This window comes from Terrapene carolina, unplaced genomic scaffold (assembly GCF_002925995.2).
Source record: "Terrapene carolina triunguis isolate 2854851 unplaced genomic scaffold, T_m_triunguis-2.0 Scaffold66, whole genome shotgun sequence".
Classification (NCBI taxonomy): domain Eukaryota; kingdom Metazoa; phylum Chordata; order Testudines; family Emydidae; genus Terrapene; species Terrapene triunguis.
In genome coordinates, this window is record NW_020664417.1 from 22881870 (window position 1) to 22895018 (window position 13149).

Here is a 13149-nt window from a genome sequence, read left to right on the forward strand (position 1 = left end):
GGTAGGGAAGGCTGTGCATCCCCAAACAGCCTGGCCCCCGCCCCCTATCCGCCCCCTCCCACTTCCCGTCCCCCTCAGAACCCTCAACCCATCCAATCCCCCTGCTCCTTGTCCCCTGACTGCCCCACCACCACCACCACCACGCTGCTCAGAGCAGCAGAAACTCGCAGGCCCACCGGAGCCAGCCACTCCGCCCACGCTGCCCAGCAGGAGCGGCGGGCCAGAGTGCCGCCCGCACGGCGGCGTGGCTGCAGAGGAGAGGGGGGCCGTGGAGGACGGGCCGGGAGCTCAGGGGCCACGCGGGACGGTCCCGCAGGCCGGATGTGGCCCACGGGCCTTAGTTTGCCCACCTCTGCAAATGCTTAGACAGTTCTCTCTCTGTCCTTTTGTATATTGAAATTCTTATATGGCCACCAACACCATAACATTCAAGTATATAGTCTTATCAAAATCAAATACAAATCCAACACTCACAGACATGTCATCAACTTAAGAAATTCCCCAAATGACCTTAAGTCCACAAACTAGTGAAGGGGGTATAATTCAACAAAGTTACCAAACTTAAAGAATACACCTTTTGTGAGAATATAAAACAGAAATACAAAACTTATGCAATACATGTAAATCAAGTAAACAGTATTGCAAAGTTCAGTGCAACAGGCACAGATTGTGTAATTATAGGAAAGAGCAGGCAACAACACCTATAGTTAAGATTGCCTAACACTTTTCATTATAAGACCCCGTTTTCAGTTGCTTAAAAATACTTTAACTGTTCAGATTAAAGTGTTCGATGTCAGGTGTCTTATTTGTTTGGGGTTTGTTGTTTGTCTTCTAATCTTTCAGCAAAAATGGTTCTGCAGTTTCTCAGAAGAAAGTTACAGAAAAGCACACAGTTTTACCAATGTTTCAAAAAATCATGCAATCATTTTTTTCAGACGTGCTACCTTCCTGCTTTGGAGCACAGATTTAATTTGGCAGCAGAATCAAACCTGGGGACACAGAAATGCAATTTACTGTCCATGTGAAAATCCACTCAAATTCAATAGTTATAGGCCTTTGAAATTTGTCATTTGCACATGCTAAGTAAGGGATGACTGGTAAATTCTCCTAAAATTCATCTGCAGTGAGCATGCTCCAGCCCATACCTGCAGAGACTGAGCAGGGCTTCTCTCTCAATTGATCCTCCCAGTTATTGGCAACGACTGTCACTAGGCACTGCTAAAACCCAGGCAACAAGGAGGGGGAAGCAGCTTGACTTGAATGCAGAGGTATGAAGGGAAGAAAGGAACCTGCTACGGAATAGGGGCAGAAGGATCTGTTACCAATATAGCATACTACCGTTGAGAACCTGAAACTGAACTGGGGAATTCTACATAAGAAGAGCCATACTGGGTCAGACCAAAGGTCCAACTAGCCCAGTATCCTGTCTTCCCACAGTGGCCAATGCCAGGTGGTTCAAAGGGAATGAACAGAACAGGTAATCATCAAGTGATCCATTCTCTGTCGACCATTCCCAGCTTCTAGCAAACAGAGGCTAGGGACACCATCCCTGCCCACCCTGGTTAAATAGCCATTAATGGACCTATCCTCCATGAACAGTAGAATCTCAGAGTTACAAACACCTTGGGAATGGAGGTTGTTCATAACAGTTATACTGTTAGCTCTAGTGAGCTCTAGCTGTGGATGTAGATGTTCCAACCTTGCTGGTGACCCACGTGGGGATCTACATGCTTCTACGTGATTGAATTTATTTTTGCCTTTTTTTTTTTTTTAAAGCTAGGAAATGACTTGGAAAAAAAACTACTACATGAACATTGAAGATGAGAAGTCCAACACTCAAAAGTTAGGAAATATCAAAATTTAGGCTATATGTGTAATCTTACTTCGGCCCCCTTGTGCATATGCATTATGATACAATCTAATTACATGATCACCAGGGATCCTAGTTTTCCATGATAAACAAAATTCTCCAAAAAAAATCCATAAAAATCAATGTTTTTCTACAATTAAAATAAAACCCTGAAGTTTAGTTTCCCTATCCACAATATATAAATATCAGTTGAACTAGGGTGACCATACATCCCATTCTGGCGAGAGTAGTCCCCTTTTTAACTCCTATTCTGTATGTCTTTATGATCAGTTGGCAAGAGCAAACGGGACAAATGCCTAGTTTTGCACACAAAAAAAATATATTGGGGTGTGCAGAGGAATGTTCAGAGGGGCGAGTGGAGATGCCAGGCGCTGGGGGTTGGGCTAACCCCACGCAATGTCCCATTTTCACTTTGGGAAATATGGTTACCCTAACTTTCGGTAAAATTTAGTTAATAAAAACATATATTAACTGTTTTTTCACAAAATGTAAAAAAAAAAAATGTTCTCTGCAAAAATGCAAATTCTGCATTTTTCTGTGGCAAACAGATTTCTAGGATCTCAGATGCTCACATGCTACTTTTTCCATGGAACATCTCTGGGAATACTACGAGCTGTGTAGCACATAACTCTCCCCCAGAGCCACAAGAGCTCGGGAGGAAAAAATTCTAGCGAGAAGCCAGCCCCAGAAGCCAGGAAACCTCAAACCAGCAGGATCAGATACTGAAGCAGCCTCAGCAGCATGCTGCCAGATTGCTTTCTAGTTTTGACTTTGAATATTCTCTCCTCTGTCCTGACGGTGAAGAAGTGGGTTGGAGCTAACCGCTTCACTCCATGCTTCCTTCCCTCTTCCACCCCTTGCTGCACTTGCTTCTATATCCCCTCTCTTCCTTGATCTAGTTATCAAAGACTACCCCAACAAAACTCCATGAAAAGAAGTTTAAAAACAAAACAAAACCAAAACAAAATAAAACAGGACATTTGCACACGATCACAGTGCTTGTTCTGCTTGTGCATTATATCCCTTTTCCTTAACCTTTGACTGTCTTTGTCTACTCATATTGTAAATTCTTTGGGGCACGGACTGTCTCTTACTCTATGTTTGTATTGTACCTAGCACAATGGAGTCCTGTTCTTGGTGAGTTCCTAGACGCTATCATAATAAAATCAGTATTAGCAGCACCTTGCCAAACAGGGATATTTTGAACACAAATTCTTTAAATGTTTGTAAAAAGGACATTGACACAGTGGCAATAAGCATTATAGAAAAGCCCAGGAAAAAATTATTAATTTTAGTATTCAGTGCAGTGTCTGGATAGTGTGCAGTAAATAAGGCCTGGAGCCATGCATAAGATGACAAGGACAAGACGACACTGAATTCAGTGAGCAATATCCACCTTGTGCACTGAATGAAAATAGGCAATGTCTATGAGGGTTTGATTTTGCAATCTTTATGTTATTTCAGTGTAGGGTTTGGGGAGTTTCATGTAATTATAGCTAGAGCTGGTAGCACTGCCTATTACAAAAGTTGCCCAACACTTCCCACCATAAGACCTTGGTTTTAGCTGCTTATAACTTTGCTATTTGGGCTGAAATTTTCCATGCTGGGCATCTGCCTCACTGAATTTCTTTGGAAAATTTCAGCCAAAATGGTTAAGCCATTCCCAAAAGCAAGGCTGGGAAAAAACATTGTTTTGTTCATGTTATAAAATTCTAGTGACCTTTTCTTTGAAAAGCTCTAACACCCCATGCTTTGGAGCAGGGACTTGAAATTTGGCAGAAGTGTGGCCTTTGTGTCAGGGACATGCCATGTGTCATCCCTGAGAAAATGTGCCCAAATTTGACCATGTTTTAAACCGTTTGGAAAAAAAAAATCAGTTTGCACATGCTCACCAGAGACTCGATAGAGTTTAAACGACAAATCTCAGAAAATTGTCTGCAATAGGCATGCTTCAGCCTGAGTCTCTACAAGACTTTCCCTACAATTGCAGCTACAGGCTGCTACAAGCTGTGCTGGGCAGGTATGGGCACCTGAACTCAGAGAGCAAGGAGACTGCCTCCCTACTGGTCCCTAGCAGGGTAGAAGAGAAAGCGATCTGATTCAAATGCTGAGGGGACAAGAGCCGGACTTGCAGGAGGAAAGGAGGTTGGGGAAGTAGATTGGGAACAAGAGTTGGGGAAGGGGCAGGGAAAGAGGAGGCAGCTGGAAGGAAAGGGAAATGAGAGTTGGGATGGAGGAAAGGGGGACACTGGGAATGGCTGGGCAAGCAAACTTGGAGCTGGGGCAGAGACTGAGGCCAGGAGCCTGGTAAAATTAAGGTTGTACAGAAACTTTAATTCTGGCATTTCCTATCTTCTGAGTGCTTGACTTTGCAACCCTAAAAGTGTTTTTAACTTCCTTTGGGCACGTTATAAAAATAAGTTTATATTACACACAACTGTCCAGTCCTCACCTTACATATTTCTAGATCATAATTATGTTGGCTAAGCTGTTTAAAACCTGCTGTTTCAATCTAAGAACAACAATAGAGGAAGAACACAGTTACTATGCTGACCTAAATTAAATCATAGAATCATAGGACTGGAAGAGACCTTGAAAGGTATTCTAGTCCAGTCCCCTGAACTCAAGGCAGGAATAAGTACTATTATCTAGACCAGTGGTTCTCAACCTGCAGTCCAATCAAGCACAGAACTGCTGCCCATGTGACATCCTCAGAGCCATACAGGTACTGTTGAATGTGGCCCACAATGGTAAATACGTTGAGAACCACTGATCTAGACTACCCCTGACAGGCGTTTGTCTAACTTGCTCTTAAAAACCTCCAATGACGGAGATTCCAAACTTCCCTAGGCAATTTATTCCAGTGCTTAACCACTCTGACAGTTAGGAAGTTTTTCCTAATGTCCAACCTAACTGCCCTTCCTGCAATTTAAGTCTATTGCTTCTTGTCCTACTCTCAGAGGTTAAAGAGAACAATTTTTCTTCCTCCTCCTTTTAACAACCTTTTATGCACTTGAAAACTGTTATGTCCCCACTCAGTCTTCTCTTCTCCAAACTAAACAACTCCCCCCCCATTTTTTTTTTTTTTTCAAATCTTCCATCATAGGTCATGTTTTCTAGACCTGTAATCATGGTTTGTTTAAATCTGACAGAAGGGGAAGAGGCAAAAGCCAGACCTGAACTGGCAACCAGAACCAGATATGGTAGACACAAAAAACGCTTACTTGTACACTATATGTTGGTATAGGATTAACACAGGTCTCGTTGGAAAGGACCACTGACCGAGTATCTTGCCCTCTCATCCCACAAAAATAGCAAGCCAGAATGCAATATAAATCAAAATATTTCTTTCAAGTGTGACATTTCACATTTTCCCCCCAGACCATTTTATAATTCAAGAGAGCATCTCCCCCCCCCCCAAATCCGTCTCAAGTTCCTTCAAATCATATATTTATGCCAATAAGGCCATAATTTTCCATCTTGACACCTGGGCAGAAAAACCTTCTAAAGAAGGAACTGTGTATTTTTGATGTGGGTAATGAATTTTCTGGCTGCTGCTACATTTATTTGCAGATCCATCAATATCTGCACATGGAGCTAAAGCAAAGAGAGAAGAGCTGCTTTGTGACAGATAATTTGTTTATGTAGTACCTTAAATGTGCTGACCTATGTAAAATGAAAATTTGTTCCCTAGGAACTGGACTAAGAATACCAAACAGGTGATCACATCTCATAAGAATGGCCATATTGGGTGAGACCAAAGGTCCATCTAGCCCGGTATCCTGTCTTCTGATAGTGGCCCAGAAGGAATGAACAGAACAGGTAATCATCAAGTGGTCCATTATTCCCTATCACCCATTCCCAGCTTCTGGCAAGCAGAGGCTAGGGACACCATCCCTGACCATCCTGGCTAATAGCCACTGATGGACCTATCCTCCATGAATTTATCTAGTTCTTTTTTGAATCCTGCTATAGTCTTGGCCTTCACAACATCCTCTCGCAAAGAGTTCCACGGGTTGATCTCAAAAATATCTATCATAATTGGCACACTTTGTGGCAGTCGCAGAGAGACCTAGAACCGAAAAAGTAAAGGCTTCACTCCTAAGAAATCAGAAGTGAGGCCAAGACAATAAGTAGAAGTTTGCACTGCCACTGCTCGCAATTTATCTGTTTTGTGAATAAACAGGAGATTTCAATCCAGGTGGTTCCATCAGCTTTCATGAATTTACCAAACACACTAAAACAATGCATCCCAGCACGTAATTAGTTTATTTACAGGAAATGGAATTAAAATGTAACATTTGCTCTGTTAGACACCACCATCATCAATTGAACTGTTTCCTCCTTCTCTAAAATGAAGTTGTGCATACACTGACACAAAAGTGTTATAGATGTTCAGGTATCTTCAAGGGCTTCGTGTTGATTTCAGATATTCAAGTACAGGTCTCTCTCATCTTACGCAGGGGTTCCGTTCAGCGGTTAGCGTGTAAAGCGAAAACCGCATATAGTCAAAATTACATTGAGTTCACTGGCGGGTGGAATCGCCTCCACTACAGGTACAGTATTAAAATTGTTATTTTTCTCTCTCTTTTTTTGGTTTTGTTTTTGCGACCGCGTAAAGCTGAAATCGCGCATGTTAAATGCGCGTAAGATGCGACAGACCTGTACTACATACATAAATTCAGTTAGTGGATATATGTTTTGAAGAGTAACAGCCAGTGTGCCCAAATATTAGATTAAATTCAGGATTGGAGTACCCTGAGTGGTGATGCTTCATGTGTTGTTATAAGCTTTTTTCTTTTTTAAAAAAGCCAACCAAATAAAATTGCACACATTGTTGAAATTGACAGACCTACAATGGGACCTCTAACACCCTCCTTTTTCTAATAGCTTTCAAATTTAATTTCAAAAGAGAGAAAGCCAGCACAATACCAAGACTAACAGAAAGCAGTGGGTACACAGTAGGGAGGAATTAAAAAGTTAAGACAACCGAAGCAGCTAAAAATCCAAGTCATTTTCAGTTTTGTAAAATACATCCATTTTATTAATAATGATTTCACAGAATCAAGATGTTTACAAGCATGGACCATGCAGAATATGAGTGCAATTTAAAAAAAAATACAGCTAACAATCTGACCATTGCAAAAAGGTGCTATAAAGAGACAATAATGAAAGAGAGGAAGTTAAACTTAATTTGGATTCAGGATATTGACACAGCTTTATGTCAAAGGAAGTTGAAGTGTTATTGTCAGATTGAACTAAACCATGTTGCTTTAAGCACATGCATAAATTAAATATAGAAAGACACTGACTATCCTACTAATCCTCTACACCGGGGGTAGGCAACCTATGGCACACTTGCCAAAGGCGGCACGCGAGCTGATTTTCAGTGGCACTCACACTGCCCGGGTCCTGGTCACCGGTCTGGGGGATCTGCATTTTAATTTAATTTTAAATGAAGCTTCTTAAACATTTTAAAAACCTTCTTTACTTTACATACAACAATAATTTAGTTATATATTATAGACTTATAGAAAGAGACCTTCTAAAAATGTTAAAATGTATTACTGGCACACGAAACCTTAAATTAGAGTGAATATATGAAGACTCGGCACACCTCTTCTGAAAGGTTGCTGACCCCTGCTCTACACTGAAGGAAACTCATTCAACTTCTGGTACCTTGGCCCTGTAAGTCAGCAGAAGCTGGAAGTGTTGTTGAGGCATCACTCAATTCTTGAATGTCCTTAATGCAGTAAGTGTTGTATGCTCCTGTTGTTTAAGAAAGAGTTGTGCACCTCAAGGTAACTTTGTCTCAAAAAAAGGAGGTAAGAAATTTCTAGTATTCTTCAAGCAATTTTTTAGGTTTTACAATCACTTTTTAAAGTGTCTCTCTTCCTGGTGAAAGACCTTTAAACAACTGGAGAAACTGACTATACGGGTACAGTAGGTATACATGTAGTACAGCCAAATGCTTAGAGCAAACAAACAGAAAAAAAACAGATCAAGGTTTTTTTTCCTCTAATCTTTCAGTTGAAGTAATCCTAGCTGACAGTAATGTTAGAAATATAAAGTTTTTAGACAAAAAGCATGACAATTTATATTAACACTCCAAAAAGGCACTATTTAGTAGATCCTATACATTCCTCTCTGATGGAAGGTCAGCTGCTGCAATGTAGGATTGAAAGAGGAGAAAGTAAAAGCTAATTGGAGGGAAATGTAGGGGGGAAGTCAACAACACTCTCTAAAAATAAATCTAGATAAAGTTGGTCAACCTGTTTATTCTCCATTCAGTTAAAAGTGCCAGTTAAACATAAAGGTTTTCCTTTTTCTCTTTCAGAAAGACAGCTAGGAAAAATATCATATAAACAGTTGCAGACACCAGTGTTATCCCAATATTATTAATTCAGAAACTAGATCTGAAATACCATTCAAATGGTAGTTACAGATGTTCTTGGTTTGTATATAGTCTATGTGTAAGCCCAATTTAGACAAACCAAATTAATATGTACAGTATGTAGCTCTCCATAAGGCAGAATGTAGCGTGATTTCCATTTTTCAAAGCCTGTATGGTGGGATAAAATGTTTTTTATTTAATTTAGCAGCAACTTGAACTGCTGGCAAATGAGGTTGAAGATATGCTACTCAAGCAACCAGATCATTTTCAATAACTTGTATGGTAGCAATATAAAAACACTCTGTATACTAAGGCTCAATACCCAGTATAGGATTTCCAAACTGAGACCCATGGACCACTTGATGGTATTGTGTGGAAAGATGATTAGACACATGGTGCTGGCTCTTCCTTCTTATTTCCAACTGCTAAACTGTATTAAAATCCAGCTAAAATGCATTAAGTACTTGCCTAATATTACTTTTTCATGCAAGCAATTACAGCAGTTTCCAGAGGGATGTTATGCAACTGTGCATAGAAGGAATCCACAATCTCTCTATTAAGATGAATCCCACCCTATAAGAGTTTGAAAATCCCTCCACTAAAATATTGTGGCTTTTACAGATGCTTGTATTTTTCAGTTCTGGTGTACAAGACATCCTGATAAAGCACAAGCACAGTTCTGTTAAGCTCTTAAGATTTTACATAAAACAATAGTGAATAGAAGGCGATTCAAAGTCGCTTTAAAAACCGTGGTCTTTGTTCAAGACTTCAGTATCATTCTCTGCTGTTCCTTGCCGCAACAAGTTCAAAGCGAGACGTACAAGTTTCAAAAGGGGAACTAATTCCCAAACTCGTTTTTTGATTGGACGCTATCAGCCCCTCTCACTGTAGTAACTCTTTACAAAGCCGAGGCTGCCTAAGTCTCAAGGTGAAAAGTGGCAGGATAGGAATTGATTTAATATAAGGATTTCCCTACGGTGTCTCTCTCTCTCTCTCGCAGAAGCAAGAAGAGCTGCACTCTCGGGAGGGTCACTTAGCTCAGCAGACCGTGCAAAGCTCCCGGCAACGTGAGGCGCATGTGAAACAGGGGATACCTCGGGCGGGGCTGCCGCGATGACGGTGCGCCCCCGCCCCGCCAGGAGGGACTGAGCCGCATGCTCCCACTTAGTCCCCAGCCCATGCTCATAGGGGTTGCGGGTCTTTGCATCCACGTGTTTCACCTGGAAAGTCATCAGCAGCGCGGAGCAGAGACCAGCAGAACTAGACCCTCCTCCCGACCCCCTCAACCCACACTCACCTTAGGAACAGCAACAGCGGCGGGTTAAGTTTCCCTCCTTTGGCTGTCTGGCTGCAGCAGACACGCTATCGATGATACAGGGGGCGGCTAAAGCTCACCCTTGCGCCGGGGACAGGGGAATCCGCTTCCCTGCGGGGGCTCTAGGACTTCACAGAGAGTTGGACGCCAGGTCCCGAGAGGCACAGCGTGTCCGGGAAACTTTAGTGAGAGACAGGTCAGCCCCCTCGGCTACCAGGTCCCCGAGTCTCTCTCGCTGCCTCCCGGCTCCGGGGGGCTGCTCAGCGGTTCACGTGCGTGTCCGGGTCTCTTCACATGGAGCCGCCGCCTCCTCGCTGCCCCCTCGCTTCCCCCCGGGCCGGTCTCTCTGCTGCCGCCGTCCGGGAGAGGAGGCGAGTGGCTCGGGCCGCGGCCCCCGCTCCGCGCTCCCTCTCATACACTCGGGCACCGGGAGCCGCCGCACCCGGCTCCAGCGGCCGGGGCGCTGCTAGGGCCCCAGCCAAGCAGCGCGGGGAACCCAGGCGGCCGGGCTCAGCGCCGCTCCCACTCTGGTCTCAGGCATGTGTGAGTCTCTGCGCGGGGCGCTCCGCAGGCAGAGGCGGGCGGCAGCCGCCACGCGTGGGTGCCCGTTACCTCCTTGGCCGGAGCCCTACGGCTGTGGCGGGAGGGGGCGCTGGGGAGGCCGGTCCGGGCTGCAGCTCGCGCCTCGGGTCCGCTTGTTTTCTGTGTCTCACACAGAGCGATTGGTGCGGGAGGAGAGAAGGGAAGAGGACGGCGGCGCACGGGGATGACAGGCGTAACCAGGCAACAGCCCCCACCTCTCTGCCGGCGCCCGGCGATTACGTCAGAGAAGGACAAGGTGGCGCGGAGTGGGTATCGTTGTTGCTGGATGGTTCAGGCCAGGACAAGGGGGAGGAGCCTGAGCGCAGAAACCCAGACGCAGCCAAAGCGCCGGGCTGCTGGCGAAGGAATCGGCTCTGGGAGAAGTTTAACCCCCGCTGTCCCGAGGGCAGCAGCCCCTGGGAGGTGACTGGCGGGGCTGGGCTGAGCCGTGCGCCCCGTGGCCGCGGAGCGGGTGCAGTAATCCCCGGTCAGCGCTGGCCCCGCACTAGAAAGAGCTGACGTCACAGCAGCGTCTCCTCGCGGCCCTGGAGATTCGGACACTTAAACCCTGCGGAAACTGAGGCAATGCCCGGCCGGTGACTGGCCTCCGGGGGCCACTGGCGGGGAGCTGCGTGTTACTGCGGTCAAGCCCAGAGCTCAGACAGGGAGCAGGCTTGGGTCGCAGGCAGAGGGGATCCGCGCCCTGCTGCCCAGGCACCAGAAGCTCTTTGCACTCTCTCTCCTAACCCCATTTACCTCTCCTTATGTAGCTTGGAAAGGAAAACTGCTGTGATCTAAGTCCTTTATTGGCCCCTTCTTGACTTTTCCTCATGTTCTCATCCACATTCCTCCACTGGATTTAGCCAGTGCAACCGCCTCTTAATCTAACATCAGCAGCTGTTCTGCTGGTCCTGTGTGCCCCAGCTGCCAATCGCCCATTGTCCTTCACAGCTGCCATGGAACCAGGGCAACTTCTTATTCTAACATGCTGCCCCTCTCACCCAAGAAGCATCTGTGCAAACAAGCATGTTTATGTCAACCTCCTGTACAGCAATTGTGTTGAAAACATTTGGTTTCATTGCACAAGTTGTATTGTCTTGAGCAGCAAGAGTCAACAGCAGTTTACACAGGCACAAGAATTGCTGGCCTCCAGCCACAGTACCAACCTAGGTAAATCAATGACTGGCTGGTAATGGAGCAGCCTCTCCTCCCATAGAAGCAAGATGTTGTCAGGTATGCTTTGATTGATTTGGACCACAGTGCTTCTGAATTTAGGCCCTCTCATACTGCACTCCTAAAAGCCTTTTTAAATTATATGCTCGCCCTGTTTCTCCAGTGTCCATTTTCCTAAAAAGAGGTTCTGCTTCAGCCTCTCTCTGGAGAACTCCATTGCCAGATACCAGTGTACATTCGTACACAAAACATATCTACTGACTGAATAGTCTTGCTTTTATCACCGGCATATCCACAGTTACTGTTTATATACATAAATAAAACTAAATATTTTGTCTTGAAATTTAAATCCTTTATTCCACTCTTACATCACTATATGAATTTAAGTGCTATGTAATTTGTTTTATTTTGAAACATCTAGTGAAATTAACAAGCACTTTAACCAAGTATTTGAAAAAAAATTACAGCAAATATAAAGGTTAAATGTTAGCTAAGCTAGTATTTTCAAACCCACAACAATAAAAGGACCTCTTTGGGTTTTTTCTTTGAATCTTCTGGGACAGGGTTGTGAGGCCTTACCATCATCAGCTGAGAATCCAAGTACTAATATCCAACATAATTGGCAATTAGTTACAAGAATACAGTCAATAATTACAGATATCATTGCCCTTCCACCCCACACTCTCTGGATTTAGGAAGATAGGGCTGGAAGGGATTTCCTGGATCAATCGACTCTAGTCCCCTGTGATTGCAGGTAACCTCATTGTGTAACTCCCATGCATAAATTTATCGACTTCCATCTTAAAACTAATTAGGTTATTTGCCCCCACTACTTTTGGAAAGCTGTTTCAGACCCTCACTCCTTTGATAGTTAGAAACTTTCTTTTAATTTCCATCCTAAATTTATTCATAGCCAGTTTATACTCGTGTTCTTGTGCCAACATTGTCCTTCTGTTTAAATAACTTCTCTCTCCCTGCTGTTTCCTCGTTTCATGTCCGTATAGAGAGCGATCATATCCCCTCCTAGCTTTTGTTTCCCTAAGTTAAACAAGGCAAGCTCTTTTAGTCTCCTTATGTAAGATGGCTCTGTTTCCCTGATAATTTTAGTAGCAATTCTCTGCACCTGTTCCAGTTTGAATGTGTCTGTCTTGAACATGGTCTCCAGAATTGTATGCAATATTCCAGATTAGCTCTTACTAGTGCCATGTACAATGGCATTAATATTTCTCTCTCTCGTCTGAAAATACTTTGCCTGATACATCCTAGGATCACACTTGCCTTTTTCACAGCCATAGCACATTGACTACAAGCCACCATTCTATGTAACTAATACATCCAGCTCTTTCTCGGTCATTTCCAACTGATGAGCCCCCAGCTTACAACAGAAATTCTTGTTATTAGTCCCTAAGTGCAGTTTCATGACATTTCTATTACTCCAGTCTTCAAGATCATCCAATTCTTCCTGGGTTGTGATGCCTCAGCATTATCCCAAGGTGATACGTAACTGTACTGTTCAATCAGTTGCAAGAATAGTCAGTTACAGGCATTCTTGCCTTTTTCACCCAGCATGTCATCCACTAACCAATTAGCCCTGTTCATCCTTAAAATGATAGGGTTTCAGGAAATGTTTGACAGTTTTAGTTTTCCCATTACTATTTTATGGCAGATCCTGTATATCAGGGAGCTAGTATGGGACATGTCAACATTTGTAAGGCAAGTATGAGCCTATGGTTATAATTTCCCTAATTTGCCATAATATTCAATGTTTCACTACAACAATTTATGATAAGGCTTTGCTGTGGCTGATGGACTATC

At 43.8% G+C, this 13149-nt stretch overlaps 1 protein-coding gene and 1 pseudogene across 2 annotated transcripts in view; one reads left to right on the plus strand and one right to left on the minus strand.

The window, feature by feature from the left end:
- The window catches only part of FBXW7 (F-box and WD repeat domain containing 7), a 280045-nt gene extending 269769 nt beyond the window's left edge, over positions 1-10276 (minus strand). For both annotated transcript variants that reach the window (XM_026647851.1, XM_024207582.2), the window contains exon 1: positions 9562-10276. The gene's annotated coding sequence lies outside the window, so the exon portion shown is untranslated. The remainder of the gene's footprint in view (positions 1-9561) is intronic.
- The window catches only part of LOC113406011, a 158324-nt pseudogene that overhangs the window by 109911 nt on the left and 35264 nt on the right, over positions 1-13149 (plus strand).